The following is an 18,388-nucleotide window of genomic DNA, read 5'->3' on the forward strand; positions in this document are numbered from 1 at the left end:
CATCTGCGGCGACAGAGAAACGAATCTGGAGGTAGTAGGAAGGGTCAAAAGAGAGTTAAGATACTGTACTGGGGATTTGGGAAGGGCCAGCAAGGAAGTGTGGAAGTGTGAAGGCAGGATGCACAGAAACCTTTCTTTGGTCTCTAATGAGAAAGAGACGCTCCGAAGTATAAACCTTCATTACATCCGGCTGTAGCCGGCAAGCAAGAGAAGATCCCCTCTGACCAGGTGGGGAGAGCCGTGCGGGCATTCTGTCCTGGTCCATCTTGCGGCTGCCTTTTCCTTCCTTCAGTGCCTCGCTCTCCCGCCGACCCCCTGCGCCCATTTTGGAGGCTCGCCTCCCCCTGTTGCTCCCTAGCACCGATCCCCAAGCAAGCCTTGGCATTGTGCGAGCGCATTAATTAGAGACCATTCATTTCACAAAAGGCCATTTGTATCTTTAGGAAATGAAGATTAGAAATATGAATCGGGGGAGCTGCTCCCCGTTTCCGCCTAAGTGTACCAGAGCGGAGTCTGGGCGGGGTGGTGGAAGGGAGAGGAGGAGCAGGAGATGGAGGAGGAGAACGAAGCTTCGGTGTCTTTGCACCTCCTTAATTGAATGCCCATCAAAAGGAATCGGTTGCGTTTCCCATTAGAAGTGCAGGGTCCCGGTGGTCGTAGTGATGGTGGATCGCCCCCCTCCTTCCCCACTTCTTTGTGCTATAGAGAAAGTTAGAGACAAGAGCAGCGCCATGGGAAGTGAGTGCTAACGTCGCCCTGGACTCCCAGACCGGTGCCTGCCAATACATGTCCGCTTTTTGCCTACAGGGCTACCAATTTCTCGAGAACGGAAGTTGGCCACCCCACATGGCATGCACAGGCCGCCACTCTCCCCAGTAACTGATGTGAAATGGTTGCTGCCGTGCAGAGGGTGGAGCGGAGACGAGGAACGGAACGGCGTGAAGTGGAGTAACGCACTGCTTTAAGGGGGAAAGTTTCTGCAATAATCCTTCCCAATACTCCGAAGTCTGTTTCGGAGGAAGTGGTTTATAGTGCGCAGCCTATAGGAAAAATGAAGGTTTTTCCCCTATATTTTTCCTATATTTTTTCCTATACTTTTCCTAATATTTCTTCTCATTTTCTTGGCTCCTTCCCATTGTGTTCCGTCAAGGTTAACTAAGGCACCTTTGATGTATTGGGATGTCCACGTGTCTTTTGCATTTTCACACCGATTAGAAATAGGCGGCAAAGTGGCCCAAGTACACAGAGGCTTCGGTTGTACAATCGGCCAAAACATGCAGGTTGCCAGTCGCTTCATGATGATTATATTCGTGTACGGGGATGAAGATTCATGAGAATTTGGGCCCCGATCCTAAACGCTAGCTGGGGAGCAAACTTCATTGAAAGCGGTGAAACTTGCCCAGGATTGAGCAAGATTACTCTCTACCACCATATACAACCAATAAGTCGAAGTCTGTGAAACAGGACAGGAGCAAAACCTGGATTTCAGTGTGCAGAAACAGGGTGAATTTGACGAAATCACACTGTGTTGGAGATGTTTCTGCACATAATGATGTGGATAGCCTACGTTAACATCTTGATGTATCAGTATCGTTGTTGTGATATTCTTGTCGCTCTTGTTGATATACGCATCATTAGGAACTTTACCTTGTATTCATATTGAATCATATTTTGACCACATGCTTTGAAATAATGAAATCTACTCTTGAGTATGACTATGACTGGCCTGGATGCAACTTTCTTGACAACGGAAGGAAGCACTGACAGAACCCAATCAGAGTCAAGCTTACAGAATCAAAAGGGGTTTTAAAATATTATAGCCTATAGTTTCTGTTACCTCCCCCCCCACACACACACACACGCACGCACGCACGCACGCACGCACGCACGCACGCACGCACACACACACACACACACACACAGAGGAGTCAGAAATGCTCATATTTTCATTGTAATCATTTCATGTTACTAGGGCCATGTACTGACCTGCTTGCATTGGCCTTCCATTAGTTTGCCTTCTGTGAATGCTGTTTCCAAAATTTGGAAGCACCATATAGGAAAGAGGAACCCACCTTCCTTCCTTCCTTCCTTCCTTCCTTCCTTCCTTCCTTCCTTCCTTCCTTCCTTCCTTCCTTCCTTCCTTTCATACAGACACACTCATTTAAAATGTAATTCATACATTAGCTTCATGCAGACTCTCATACCAAAAGTTATGAGAGTATGCACAATTCTTTTATGAATTATATTTAAAAAATCAATTCCCTATTGATGAATTTTTAAAATGTACCATTTTAGGGAGCTGGTAGATTCTGTTACCTTTTTTTAATAAGAAGTTTAAAATCCAAGATGTATTAGTCACATACTTAAATGAAGAACCATTTTTCCCATATCTATAATGGTGAAAAATCTTCCAGGGATATCCATACTGTTTAAGAATCTATGTAAGGGGTAGTAACATTTTGAATTGTGCATTTATGATAACGTGTTAGTTTGGTTTTTTTTTAAAATGCAGAACAAAAGTGATACAGATGCTTTCTTTCCACATCCAAATCATGAAAGTTTGACTCAAGGTGCAGTTTCTTTATTTATATATATAAACACAAAAAACACAGGCTAAATCCTCAAGCAGCCTTACAGCACTAGCATTTTAAATGAAGAAGAGAATCCCCTCTTCCCACAAAATCTGCTATTTTCAAGAGGTAAAATCTTTCAAGACAAAAAATAAGCACTGCACAAATCTTTGGCTAAAACTTTCCGAGTAGCATCTTTTTAAAATGTCCCAAAATTTATCAAATACAGATTCTTTTAAAAGGCAGTACAAAACAAAAACCAAGAACTCCACTATTTTATATGGATTTAAATAATTAGCAAATGATGCAGCATCTCGTCTACAAAGTCCCAGACTTTGGAATTTCTTTTTCCCCCTTTTGAATTGCACAAAGTTGTAATTTAGGATGTGATCCTGAACACATTTACAAGGAACTTGTTTGAACACAGTGGGATTTTCTTCTGGATAAAGATGTAGAGGATTTTTACTGCTAAAAGCATCAATTGAACTGTGGGAATATTCTTTGTTCCATCATCTGTGCTGGGGTTTTTTTCCCCTTTGGTTTGCATCACTGGGAAACTTGATTCACAACCCAGTTAAGCAAGAGGCTATGCTGGTTCATTCACCTTCAGTGGAGATTTGTTGGTTTAAAGCTGAATACCTTAGCCTGACATAATTGTGAGATGAGTTTTAGATGCCCTAGCATAAGGCTGGTCTTCATGTTACAAAACTCCATCATCTTAATATTTTGTAGAATGTGTATCTTACTGAAACCCAGAAAAAAACCAATATTAATTTCATCTGGATAAACTGTATTCATTTTAATTAAACTCTTCTGGATTAAATACAGTTTTTAGATATATACAAGAGTGGCATTGTTTTTTTCTTCACTTCTACATATTCACAAAACCCTAAATTAAGAAATACATAACATGTAAGAATATTTCTTTACTGATGTTTGTATATCTTGTTTCTCTGTAAAAATTGTATTCTTTGGAATGCTTTATTATAAAGAGTGACAACTTCATTTATTAAGGTGTTAGTCAACCTGATAAACCTAATCCGTTTAGTCAGTAATTGTATTTTTCAACCCCTGAATATAATGTGTGTATGGGTGTGTGTATGTGTTTGTGAGCACATAAAACCTATACACACACATATAAAGAATGTGCATATATTTATGGAGACAGGAGAAGGGAAAACACCTACATTTTAATAAGGAAAATGGAGGAGAATCACTACCAATTTCTTGTCCAGAAAATGTCCAACATAAAAGTGTGTGTGGCATGAGGGAGGGGGAGAATAGTTGTAAAAATTTCAGACACTCTTTTAAGTGTGAAATATCATTTCATTGTATAAAGTTAAAAAGAGAGTCGGTAATCCAACTTCCGGAAAGTGTCCTGAATTATTTCAGCAGACTCTTTTAAAGGGGATTAGTAGGGGCTTTAGGCCTTCTGTTTTATTCAATCTCTGATTTTATGTTATAATTACGAGATGTAAAGCCTCTTGAATTAGTATGCAGCCCGTAGTCCAGACATTATGCAGGTGCTATTCTAATCATTCAGCTTTTTAATTAAGGGACGAGGTAAGAAAACAGAATAATAAAAACACTTTTGTGAGAGCTGAGAAAATGGTGAGCGACTGCATGAATGAAGCCTTTATACCTTCCCCTGACAGGTCAGACACCAATTGCTTGACTTACGACCTTTTCTTGGTGAAACAAGGCTGAACAGCTTTCTCACCTTGTTCCCATTATATGGCTTTTATCCTCTTGCAGAACTTATGGAAATGCCCTTAAGATTCTTACTTAAATTGGGGGGTTGGGGAGGTTTACGAGAATCTGTAGATATTTCCATCATAATGGATAGGTAGTTTATAAGAAATTACTTCCTCTCTAAATGTTCTCAAATGGGTGGACAATGTGTGGATAAGTGATGGCCATAAACCTTAATTATTTGTCTTTGAAAAAGAGTTTTGTGCAGACAGTCCTGGAAGAACACCGGTGGGGGTGATGCCAGAGAGTAACAATTTCTGGGGTTCAAAATATAAAGTTAACAGACCTCTGGTAGATTTAATGGCCTCTGAGCTCTTTTTAAATGCTAGACAGTCAATGTGGCATAAGTTACTGGCCCTGGGACATGGAAGATCTGTGTTTTACCCCCCCCCATGAATCTTTGTGTGGGGGGCACAGATTTTTTACAGAGGTCCTGCTAGGATAAAGAGGGGTAGAGAGAAGAGCTATGCACTCCTCCTGGAGCTAATGAGAGGAAATATGGAATACAGACTTGCTAGCTACTCTTTAACCTAAACCAATAGTCTCTTCAAAGTGAACCCATTTCTAAACAGACGTTTTTACTTTACACTTTTGCATGCTACTACTGTATTTATTGCCACGTCTACTGCGAAACATCCACGAACAATGGGATTCTGGGCACATCGACTGAAAAGTCAGTCAGTACCTCCAGGCACTGGCAAGCAGGCAAAAGTTTGAAGGCCTCCACCAAGAGTGTGGCCCACTGGTTAGCTGACTGGGTTGCTGCTCTATGAAGAAAGGCTGCGATTCAGCTCCTGACCTTGTATGAAGCATTCTGGTCTTCTTGAGCTAGTTATCCTCTGACTGTTTAACCCTTGCAGGGCCCTTGAGAGGACAGAAAGGCAGGAGGATTGAAGTAAAGAAAGGGGAGAGTAGAATAGTAACATGGCCTCCCTTAGAATTCTCCCTTGTTGCAGTAAATGTAACTCAAGCCGTTAAAAAATGTAACTCAAGTTGCCCAGAGACCTTTGGGGAGTGTGGGCGGCATATAAATTATAAATAAATAAATAAATAAATAAATAAATAAATAAATAAATAAATAAATAAATAAATAAATAAATAAATAAATAAATAAATGGATGGATGGATGGATGGATGGATGGATGGATGGATGGATGGATGGATGGATGGATGGATGGATGGATAGATAGATAGATAGATAGATAGATAGATAGATAGATAGATAGATAGATAGATAGATAGATAGATAGATAGATAGATAGATAGATAGATAGATAGATAGATAAATAAATAAATAAATAAATAAATAAATAAATAAATAAATAAATAAATAATACACTTGTGGTCTGTAATCCTTCCAGACTGGTTTCAAGAGAGGCAGACCAAGCTGGAAGCTCGGTTGGAGGACATGTTGCATTTAAACCTCTTCTCCACCTTATATTGGAGACAACTTGGGAGAGATTGCCAGTGGCTTTCCCCATCTAGTTCGCTGACCAGACACAATCCACGAGTTTTATGAAGGAAACATCTAGTGCCTTCAGTATTGGGCCATCATGTTGTTTGATTCTAAAGGTCCACTTTTGTTCTGAAAGCCCCCAAGTCCTGCTTAGAAGACGTTTGCCCTTTGAAGTGACCTGATCTGTTTATGAACCGCTCCACACCCGAGCTTCTGCTGACCCATTCTGACTCAGAGGAACGTCTAGGAGGGCTTTGCTTAGTCTGTGTGGCTCGTTGAAATGAAAACCCAAGCACATTCACAACCCATTCCTCGTCAGGTCATTCGGAAGTAGATCCCGTAACTGTCATCGTATGTATATTTACTCAAAAATCAGACTCGCGGACTTACTCCCTGGAGCAGGGAAGGAAAGTATAGGATTGCAGCTCAGCTCCTTCCAGTAATCCTTCCCATTGAAACCAATAGGGCTGCCAGAAACTGAGCTGTCAAGGGCTTAAATAAAGTCCAGGCACTTCCGCTGCCAGTAGGCACATGGCTCTTGCCTCATTAAATGAGTCCGAACTGACTGGGTTCTCCTCTTCTTTCTATACGAACTTCAATGAGATTCCGATTGTTCAGAAGCCACCTCATTCACATCCAGCTTCATTCCCACCTATTTGCAAGGCTGCCCGTGCGCGAGCGAAGCCCACCTGCTCTTCAGCCTAGTCGAGCCATACAGACCCTATGGCCTCTTCCACGGGCTTTCCCCCCTCCCTCCCACTCCTCCCCGAACTGAAGGCCAACTTATGGTCACTAATTATCTTTGCAGAGTAGAGAAGAAAGACCATATTTGCCTCAGTTGCCGGGAGGACGGAGCCGCAGAGGAGGAATAAAAGGAGCGGGGGGAGCGGGGGGGGATCCTAGACGTGGAAACAGGCTGGACTTTGGTGTACTGTATGCAAATACGGAAAGGCTGAGGGCGGGGAGACTTTTGGAAGTGGGTTGCCTTTATTGAAAGAGGAAGATCTCCCCCTTTCCCGTTTGTGCCTTTCATTTCCTGTTCGGACTGGCTCTCGGACGACGTCTTTTCTTTTTCCGGGAGAACAATGCCAAGTATTAGGATATCAGAAGCACTCCAAATGATCACGCGTTCAATTACTTTGCTTTCACGGATGGGGAATCCTAGTTTCTCTCCCTCTCTCCCTCCCTCTCTCTTAACCCCCACCCCCACCCCATCCTTTCCAGTGTAAATCAAGCGCTTGAGTTATTAAGGCTAAGCACTAATCTTCCAACAACCTCCACATAATGTGCCCGATGCGCCGCACCACTTCGCACCTGCATCCTGAATAGAGCCGCTTTTCAATGGAAGACACGCTTGTTGGCCCTGCTCTCCAAAGAAGTTGTCTGAATAAGTCAAGCTCGCTGAATGCCCAGATTCGCTTTCTCTTGCTCTCCTTTGATCAGGGAAAATGGCTCCTAATTTGTCCTCTTTTCCCCCTCACATTGTCACACCGTTTTGAAGTCTGTCTCTCTTTCTTTAAATACGGGTAAAAAAGTTTCCAAGCCATATCTTCATTTTTATATATTTTTAAAGGACACAGTGCCCACCCCAGAAAAACAAAAGAATGCACACACTAACCCCAAACCTGTCTTGCTTCATCCAGGAAAAGGGTTTCATTCATTTTAACTAAAGCTTTGTAAATGTCCGCCTTAATAAACAGATAAATAATTCATCGATAGAAAGATAGAGATAGACATCGTTTTTTCTTGGATTGCTATTTCGTAGGTGGGGAGAAGGGAATCCCGTTTCTCTCAGGTCCCTTTCAGTAGCTTTTCAGAAACAAGACCAGACATCTACATCATTATCATGTAGACGAAGTGGGAAAGTCTGAGTATCCGTCCAGAATCGAGTCTTTAAAAGGAGCTTGCTCAGTGTGCACATGTTCACACGTGTGCAAAGGTAAACGCACACACGTCTGCTTAAACAGGCAAGTGCAGCATGAATGGGAGAGACTCCTAACTTGTTTGACTTTATTTAAAAAAAAAAAACAATCTGATCGATTGCAGGAGATTCGGTGTAACGCGAATGCTGCGATTCTATCCACTCCTGCTTGAGAGGGAGCCCTTCAGAAGTAAAGGAGGCTTCTTTCTGCGTAGTTTTACTCTGTGGACCTTGTTTTAAAAACACAGCAAGAAAGGAAGTGGTTTCATATAGGCTTTCATCCGACTCACGCTTACTTGGGAGTAAATTCCTTTGAACTTGCTGGGACGGAAGAGGCTCCTCCGAACGCAATTACTTCCCGGTGATTAGGTAGAGCCTCCGGCTGCTTGTCTAAATCAATCCAGCGGTAATAATCTGAGAAAGATTTTCACCCAAGTAGAGGTGAAATATATGGGGGGGGGGGGAGAGGAGGAAACGGGACCGGTAAGTTTGTTTGTATGTTTATGTGCACGCATTTGAATAGGCAGAAGCGATAACACATTCCTTACATTAAGATATTCATGTTTGTTTACTTTCCTCTGAATAAACCTATTCCCAAGGTGAAGAACAATTACAGTTTAACAGTACACGCAGAATCGTAGCAGGACAATAAAAAAACTAAAGAGCAAGAAAACAAAAACAAGTAGATACTCAACAGCCAGCTGGTGCCAACTGGCTGCCACCATATACACGTAACTGTACTTGTTCTTCTTTGAGACAGGCATCTCAAACAAAGGTCTAAATTCTAACTAAAGTAGACCCAATATACCAATACTTATGCATGCTCTATTGCTTCATCAGGTCTCCCTCTATCTGGCATTACCAATTAAATGGCACTATGTATGTGCGTGCATGTACATGTGTGTGTATGGATACACATACACATGCATATGTGTGTACATATATATCTATATACTTACATTTACGTATCGATCGATTGATCAATTGATATACACACATAACTGTATACGTATGTATGTATATGCATATATATACATGATCACTTGAGCTAGCAGAAGGCATTTGAATTTTGCTCTGGGGAGGTACCCCTACATTCCTCCATTTTCTGGGGAAGAGGGAAACAAGTTCAAGATCCAGCCATCTTCTAAGCCTCGCTGACTTGTGGAAGGGAGTGGACACGGTAGATTTCAAGGAGATGGAAATGAGTGGTACTGACAGTGATCGGGTGGATCTCGAGCAGTTTATCCGTGTAGGTTTCATTCATCATGAATCAGTGATCTTTCATTCCAGGGCCCTTTCTTTTCCTTTCCTGGCATGTACCCTTCGCACGTGGAATGTGTTAAAGACGCTGTTCTTCTGTACTGTTAATCGGGCTGGGGCACCGAAAATCTTGCCATACTGTGTGGCATGAGGAAGACCTAACAGGACTCGCGGTCTTTCCCCCGGTACATTCGGATCTGTTTGCTAACAGCAACCCCCTTTCTCTCCCTTGAACCTATGATCACCTTCCCTCGTCTCTCACCACACAAACCTCCCCCCCCCCCCCCCGCTATGGATTGCCTCTCTGAGAACCAAGCGACTGTTTTCTGACATTACCGTAGGCTTGGACTAATAGAAAACCAACATCTCGCCCACCCCCCACTCTTCCCCCCCTCCACCAATACAGTTTAAAACACTTTGATGTCTTGCCAAGAAATATACTTCTTTCAAAGAAGCATGTCAACATTTGTTTTTCCCATTAAACGGCGTTTAGTTGCCAGTAGAAGTGGAAGGGGTGGGTGGGGATAGTGCGAAAAGGCCACTTCTTAATTCGATGTAGAACAGCCACGGGGGATCTAAGAGAAAATAACGGCCAAAGCGATAGACACAAATAACTAAATTACCAAAACGTTAGTATATCTCCGAGCCTCATTAATATGTAACAGACTCCCCAGTTAATCTCCAAAAGCCAGTGTTCCCCCACTAAAATAGCACTCTGGGAAGAATTGTCCAGGAGATCAATCACTGCTAATGCAGGAAGGTTTACTGCGGGCGGGGGGGGGGCGAGGAGAGGAAGCTATTTACACCTTCAAATAGAAGCTTTTGAGATTTAAGAGTAAGGGTCATACATCACCAAGAATAAATGATTATGAATTGGTAAACGTGCCCTCCAGCCATTAACTTTGCCACGCGATTTATCATTTCGGGGTGTTTTCTCTCTTTTTCCCCACCCTTTCCTTTCCTTTTTAAAACCATCAGGCTGTTTGGAAAAGGGAAGCATGACGGATTTTTTTTTTAAGGCCATCGCGGGAAAATTTGTTTTTGCATAAACTATAAGTCATTAAACGCATTCAGAAGAGAGACGGGCTACTCTCTGGATTGCGGCCGCGCAGGAGACAATGTGGCCCTTTCACTGATCATTTGATCCCGAGCGATTGGCCGGCCCAACGGAGCTGACACGCTGCGGCGTCCAAAGGACTCGGGACTTAGAAGTGACGAACTTGGGCTACCCTTGGCGGAGGAGGGACCATCCAGTGTGCAATTCTCTTTCTCAAGCTGAGCGGCTGGGAAATACATAAGAAGAGAAGAGAACTTCGCTTGAGGGCTTGCACGGAGAAAATCCTGCTGGTTCTGCTGGGTTTCTTCTCTCTCTCTCTCTCTCTCTCTCTCTCTCTCTCTCTCTCTCTCTCTCTAATTCAGAGCCCTTCTGTGTGGAAGAGCAACAAAGCTGGAAACACAGATTATCATTGGTAGAGTGCCTACCCTGCCCTACAAGGAGAGTCAGAGAACTCAAGACAGCTGGATCAGTGCATAGAAAGAATTGAAGAACAGGTGTTTTGTAAAGGTAACGGCTTTTAATTGCCCATTCAAGACCAAACCACTCTAAGATATTTTCCATCACGTTGCAGATTTTTGCACTAAGCAAAAATCAGATGAAAAAGGCAAGCCTAAGGGAATAGGCACAGTGCCACAGTGTCTGCCACTCAAAAAGTCCTGGAGCTTGTACCTCATAAACCCTGGGTCTCTTATACCATTAATGATCCATTTCTCCAGCCTCCGATTTCTGAAGTCTCTCTATTAGACGAGATCAGCCAGGAATACCCTTCCCTTGACCTTAAGTTCTTTCTGGTTCAAGTTCTGGAAAAACAGATTCCATAAGATACAGATGGACAAAGGGCAGAGCTGGATTGACTGGAAGATCCTATCTCTTAACTACGTAACAACAGAAAAATTGATCCTGTCCTTACTTCTGAATTATTCTGCTAAAATGAAGAATGTTTGGGTTGACCAAGAATGGCTTTTTGTTCGCGAAAAGGCTATGAGCTCCATTCCATTCTGCAAGTTAAAGCAACTTCCTGGGTTCAGAAACAACCACTTCCAAGTTTATGTCTGTACATGCTACATCTCTTGGGCATGCTTTGGGAGAGCTGAGCCACCACTTGCACTCAACATGAATGTCACAAACCTGATTCCCATCTAAGGGGCTATGGCTGGATGGATGAAGAAGGGAGTGGGGGAAGGAGCGCTGTCTAAAGAGATGCCAACCTAATGAGAATACCAAACCTTGGAGGAAATCACACACACACCAAACTAACCACACAACTGCCACTATACTCCACAGGAACATCTTTAGTTTTCATAGATCTGCTCTGGTTGAATCCATTTCCAGATGGTCTGCCTTGTTCATCTGTAGTCTCCTGCAGCAAGGTCGTTTGGTGCCTTAAAGATTAACAAGTTTTATCTGCCATAAGCTTTCCTGGACTGAATGCCCCTTTCTGGAATGGAATTTTAGGGGAGATGGATGGTGCGTGGTGGTTTTGGTGTGGCTTGTTTTGAAGAGGTGGAATGCATTGATGCTCCAATTTGCCTGGAGACAATAATCTGCAATCCCATCCATAAAATAACATGTAAAAATAGGGAAACTTCAAAATAACGAGGGGTGTATTTCAGTGAGACCTATGCTTTTGTCGTCCTTGCTGGTCAAAACACCCATAGACCACAGATTTCCTAAAGCTGAAGTATGCAAGAATGAGTATATAATGTAACCATCCCTGAGTAGCTGGACAAGTTTACTGTCAATTCTAATGACCATTGCCCCATGGTCATTGCACCAACAAAAATCCCACCCCTTGGAAAGTCAACATTAAGAAGAAGGAGTGGAAAACTTGTACGCTCCAGATGTTGTTGGATTACATCTCCCATTACCCCAGACCTCACAGCTAATGAGCGCTAATGGGAGTTGTAGTTTAGCAGCACTTCCAAGACCTAAGCCGCCCACACCAGCTCAAAATAAAGCTTTAGCTCCACATCTCCTTGTGGAGTCCACCTGCATAATAAAACTGCTCCCCAATATGTCTTGCTCTTGTTCATGAGCATCTCAGAGGCGAAACACTTTATGGGCCTATGTTCTGTAGGAAGTCCTATGGTGTTAAGTAGCCCTAAATGAAGTGAGGCTGCTGAGCTAAGAACTAAGTACCTGAGGTTGAAAAACATCTCTCCTGGTCTCCCACCCTGTGCACACCTTTGTTGGAAAGCAGTTGCCGCTTAGATCCATGACTCAGAACAAATGAAGGGAGGATCCAGGTGTTAGCTAAGAGTCATGGAAATACTGGGAGGAGGGAGCAATGAGGGGTCAACTCCAGTTCAGTTTACCATAAAGAAATCAACTCCTGCTGATAAATTGCTTGAAAGATCCATCTCTGGAGGGGAAAGGAGCAGGACTTCCCTCAGCGTTTCTCCTTAAGTTAAAACTTGGGAGGGATGTTGATGGTGTTAACTCACAAGCCCACCTCTCTGGAAGGAAGTCCTTATAAACTTGGAGGAATTTCAATGGAGTTCCTTTTTTTTATAGGGCCTCTGGGGAAAGAAGCACTTGATATTTCCCTGCTCTGAGGCCAAATCTGAGGTTCAACACAGCTTTTCTTCCCACCCCCTTCTATAAATCGGAGTCCTATTGTGACAAGCTTTGGTGGGTAGGGATTTAATAGATGTGGTGAAAAGGAGGTGCTGGCACTGTGTCTCCCTCCCTAGGTAGCAAGATCAGTTGGAAGCTTCCAATCATTGTCTTCTCCTTCCCCCCCCCCGCCTCCCCCTTCTAAATCATGCTCAACTGAAGGAGCTGCGATTCTCTAATAAAATGAATTTTTATGGACTTGCCAATATTTTCCTATATATTCTGACTTAAGGAAAAAATGTTGGAGAGAGACGGGGGGAGGGGGAGAGCGAGAAACAGGAGATACCAAGCTAGATCTGTTAAATATTTGGTTAACCACAGCACTTCAGCTTCACGAGTTCACATTTATGGAAAAAGTAAACTTTAACAACGTAAGTCTGAAGTCTTGTGGACTTGTACTTGGCAGGAAGCATCCTTGAGCATGGTGGGGCTTATTTCATGGTCCTAGCTGGCTGGACACTTCAGTGCGTTAGATATCTGGCTGTAGAGCTAAGGGCGGGGAGTTCAATTCACCAGTGTGCATCCGAGAACAGCCAGCCTGCGTGGCTTTCGGCATGCTGCCCAGTCCCTGGGGGGGGGGGGGGCGGGCGCCTCCAGAAGGGTAGGGTAAACCACTTCTGAGTACTCTCTGTCCATAAATCAGAACTGACACACAATTTTTTTATTATCCTTTCCCGCTGAAGTTTTCTTGGGGCGCCCCAAATGAAAGCCACCACGTCCTGGGGAAAGACCTTTCTAAGAAACTGAAACAACAGAGATGCCAAGGAAGACCTGGTGTTGGTGTTCAGAAAGATAAGAGGATCTTTTTACTGCCTTGAGAAAGATCGCGGCCAGAACCGTGGTTTGTATTACATATCCAATGGTCCTGAGCCATAACCTCAACAGGCACAGCGCTTCCCCCCCCCCACGAGCCCCTGTGTGCAGCACCTTCCCCCTCTCTTCCTAACCTTCACTTTCACCGAGCTTTAATGTGATCCCACGATCCTCTCTCACTTTCAGTGAAGTATGAGTCATGGAATCAGGTTAGAGTTCGGTGGCTCCACTCCGTGAAACGCGGATGCAATTTAAAATACCCGCAATCGTACATGCACACAACTTTTGAATTCCTCATCTCCAGGTTGACTGAACCCTTACAGAGTGCCTAGAATCCTCCGAGACAACTAGATTGCTTCGTAGCCTGGATTTCTTTGGTCCAGAAATCACCCTACTTTTACAAGTGCCCATGACAGTCTTTCCAACCTGGGCCCCTGCAGATAGACTACAGTTATATTGGATTACAATGCCCCTTATCCCCAACCACCATGATTATTGTAATTCCACATATTTGAAAGCGAAGAGTGTGGAAAAGTCAAGTGCGTGTGTGTGTGTGTGTGTGTGTGTGTGTGTGTGTGTGTGTGTGTGTGTGTGTGTGTGTGTGTTGGCTCCTGTTTTTTTGAGAAAGGGCACATCCCCTCCCATAACCAAGCCTCTGTATGATATCAAAACATCTCCAACGATTCATAATATTGTCAATTTTTTAATCTGACTTTTCTAAGCTTCTCGGTGTTGTATGCATTTCTGTAATTGCTTGGCAATGTTTTCCAGAGATGACATCCCGAAAAATGTGTCATAGTAAATTACCTTTGTAATAAAATGTAAAAAATGCAAATAGCTGTTGTCTTTATTACGTTTTAAACCATTGGTTTATCTGCACTATTTCACTTGTCAGTCGCACAATATGTCGGGGGAGAGGCGAAGGCACAGTTTGAGAGCAGATAGATGGGACCTCGTGTGTAATCTTGCAGGCATCTACCGTTTGGGTCATTTCCTCATCTCCCGCAGAAAAGACATTATCTCGCTCATATTTACATACTTTTCAATATTTGTCAAACAATCATAAATTATAAATTAATGAAATATTCGACAGTCTTCAGAGATCACCCTAATGAAGGCATTTACCTTTTCGGCGATTCGGAGGCTCATCTTGATCAGGTTTAATGACATTTCGACTTGCACGGTTTATTAGGCTTGATTAGATTTGGCCTTCTCTCCTGCTGTCATTTCAGATGTCTCTACATAAACATCACCTGCTTCAGGTACAAGAACAAACTGACTCTTTCTTCCTGTTTTCTTTTTTTTTAATCAAAACTTGGGGGTTGGGAGCTTTTTGAAAACCCGAAATGCCATTCTTTTTGTTTTGCTTTCTTTTTTCCCCTCCCCCCCTTCTTCTTCTTCTTCTTCTTCTTGCTTTAGAGACTGTTATGTTGTAAAAAGCAATAGGGCTCAGGCATCCGTTTTGTCTGCATTATCAACCCCATGGTCTGAGTGGGCTACCTTGGGAGTCTGGATTAACAGAGTCTCCAGCATCCCCCAGCCCCACCCCATAAACTGAAATTTCTGATTCACTGGAGTGTTCAGTCAATCAGTAACCATTATTCCTGTGAACACTAGGATTAGCAACACTTGAATTATGAACTCCAAGGGCACCAAAGACAAAGAAAATCATGGGGGGGCCTGGGCAAAATGGTGGAATAACTCTAAATCATCTGACCCCATTGCTCCAGGTGTGGACAATAGCCCATCATCCTCAGCCAGTATATGGACTTGCTGACTGGAGATAATGGAGGTTGTGGTTCAACACATCTAGAGAGCTTCAAGCTGAGAAAAGCTGCTCTGAAATGTTCCTGTGTTAGTGAAGCCTAGTGAAGGATATTTCAACCAAGAATGAAGAATCTGATGCTGCTGCTGATGTTATAATTTTCTGATTATTAATTATATATTTGGAGAACTCTGTTTGGAGATCCCCTTATTTTAGAACAGCAAAATAGCAAAAGGTGTTTCTTGTAGCCACTGAAACCCACTCATGTCTCTTTTTCCTGGATATCAAATATAATTTGATACCAGACAGAGGTTGAATCACAAAACCAATATCTATTTATAAAATATATTTGACAGGAAAGCCAATCATCATCTAAGCAGGTCATCATTTGCCAGCATCAAGCACATGGTCCAAAGGATGGGCCAGAAGGAAATGTGAACAGATTGAAGATAAAGCGGGGGGGGGGGGGGAACGAGGTGAGAAGACAGGAAGTCTTCTTTGGGGATGATAGGAAGGTGAGAGAAACAGCCAATGAAATGACGGTTACATCTCACCCTATCAACCCAATTTCCTTGTTAGACTATTTCCTTGCCTAACAAGGAAAGGTGTAAAAACAGACAAGTGTAAAAACAGACAGGTGTAAAAACAGGGAATACTTCCAGAAGATTCTTCCAGCAGATGGTGGTGGTGGTGGTGGTGGTGGATTAATCGTTTTGCTTCCAGAAGTTTAGGCCTACTACAAATCTCAGCAGCAGCATCCATAAGCACCCCTATTAGGGGCATATAGATACGGCCCTCAAAAATATCTGGAGAGCTAAAGGCTCTCTGTTATGTTTAATCAAGCACATTTTGGCTGCAATCTAATACACGCTTGATGGCGGTAGGCATCGTAGAAGATAAGGAGTTCCTTACTGCATAGACAGAGACAGGCGTATGTTCCAACGGGCACAGTTCAGAATCCTGCACTCTGGCCTGTTCCCCTCATTCACTCCAATGGGGTTGCGCCACCCTAACTGCGAGTAGCACTGAAGCCAAACTCAGTCTGGATGTTTGTACAATGCAGGTCCTCGAGATGGCCCTTCCCCTAGTGCAAACACAGCCATTGTTATGGGAGAACATGTGGAAGGGTCGGCCCTAAGAAACAGCCTCAGCCGCCGTTCGCTCAGGCTCTGCCTAGCTACCGATCTCGAAGCGCTTTCTTTGCGGGGCCTCCTTCGAAGACGTCTTGAGCGCCACACTGGTCCTCAACCCAAATTGGGGGATGCTGGACGCAGCGATTCTGAAATGCAGACAGCCACGGAAAACAGAAGCTATCGCCCATGGTAGCCCCTTCCTCTTCCCTCTGTCCCCTCGCAGGGTCATAATCGAATTTTGTCATTTGGTAATTGAATTGGTAAATTTCATAAGGCAAGCCTGGGACACGGGATCCCCGCAGTGTTGGCAACCCCACAATCCCTTGCGCACTCCGGCACAGTAGGGAGAGAGAGCTGCACCGCTCCGCTGCCCCCCCCTTGGAAAATGAGAGATGACCTGATACAGTAGCTTCTTTGGACGGAGGCAGAGTCGTCTTTGTCTTCTTCTCATTCAATTATTAATTCCTATTGAAGCTGGGAGGGGGGAGCGTGGGGTGGGACTGGTTGGGGAAGACGAATAACCGTTTTCTTGGCTGGCCCTACTTTGTGTCAAATCGAAGAGGTGGATCAGCCCAGCTTGCCCCAGTCAAAGTGATCGCTCGGCGGGGCCAAGAACACGACAGAGGTGGAGGGGTTACTAGCAGGAGGGAACTCCTCATCCCCAGTCTGGAAGGCGGACGGCACATTAGCCTTTGCACTTTATAAAATATACATCGCGAATGAAGCTGGAGCCATTAAAGGGCACGCTAAGAAGCTATAAAATTGTTTGCAGAGACTTCCAAATATTTCCAAACAACGGTTTTTAAAAACACAATGGAGAGTTATTAAAGCGCTTGTTGGTAAAGTGAGCATGTGTTCTGCAATCATCAAAAATTGATACGTACCGCCAGTAAAGTAATTATGCACCATCCTGAGGATACGAGAACAGTGCATTGTTAATCCACTTGCACACCCGTTGGCTTGCAGCATCAGGCTGCAAATAGCTTAATTAAGTCTACACGTGGAATATAACCATATTGTTACATTGCATTATGCACACTATATCTCAATTTATTGGGACAATTAATGCTAGTGATAGACCTCAGGCAGGAAATATGAACTGCGGAGCCGTCAAGTTGCAAGCGACTGGCATTTGCTAGGGAAGGGATTAAGAACGAAAAGAGACACCAGACCCATAAGGCAGCCTTGCCAGCGCCCCAAATGTAACCCCTGTCTATGGTTAGCCACTGTAAGATTCGCGCAGAAGGCCTTTGACAACCACTTCCGCTTCCTGTTTTAGGGACTTCGCGAAATGAGGCTACTGCCTTCACAAGGCTACCACAGAGTAACTGGCAGCCTTTGGGTCCTAGGAGAGAGGTGTAGCAATTCCAGACCACCGCTGCCAAGAGGCGTGAGACCGCAGTTTCGGAGGACTTACCTCAACTCTCACAGACATGTACCACCAACTTTTGGGTTCCTGTGTGCAATTTTTTTCTGCACTATCCATGAAGGGGTTGTGCTAAGCCTGAAGAAGTGGGATTTTCTTCACGAAAGCTTGCAGTTTCTTTGATTTTTTTTAAAAAAGTGATCCAATAAAATATATCACTCAGGCTTACATTTATGTAATCTTCGGGGACCACAGGGCCTTTTCCTTGTTCTCACAGATGCAGTGGTTGTGCGTCCGCCATGGGACTGGCCACTTCAAAAGGCCGGTTGAGATTGCCTTTTTGCAAACCAGTGAAGCCCATTCATTACTTAGGTAGCTCAACTGAAATCACGAGTAGCCCGAGCCACCTTCCAGTAAATGATTGTCATGGTTCCTGGATTTTAATTTGTGTCTTAAAATCAGCGGGGCGAATCGCTACACCTCGACCCCATAGTTTGGAAAGTTCCTTTGATTTTAATGCCATTTGCTTTCGCTCAGATGTGTTTAGGACTGTAGCCTTGTTTCGCAGAAATATAGTACTGCAGCTGAAATGTCAAGTTCTATGGGGGCTAAGAGTAAATTAAGGAGCATTTTAGATTGTAAACCCTTAGTGGGCAGGGACTTACCCTTTCAGACCCCC

At 43.7% G+C, this 18,388-nt stretch overlaps 1 long non-coding RNA gene across 1 annotated transcript in view; it reads right to left on the reverse strand.

The window, feature by feature from the left end:
• Positions 1-18,388, reverse strand: part of LOC144587805 (uncharacterized) — a 476,988-nt gene that overhangs the window by 372,414 nt on the left and 86,186 nt on the right. The window lies entirely within an intron of this gene.

This window comes from Pogona vitticeps, chromosome 3 (assembly GCF_051106095.1).
Source record: "Pogona vitticeps strain Pit_001003342236 chromosome 3, PviZW2.1, whole genome shotgun sequence".
Classification (NCBI taxonomy): Eukaryota; Metazoa; Chordata; class Lepidosauria; order Squamata; family Agamidae; genus Pogona; species Pogona vitticeps.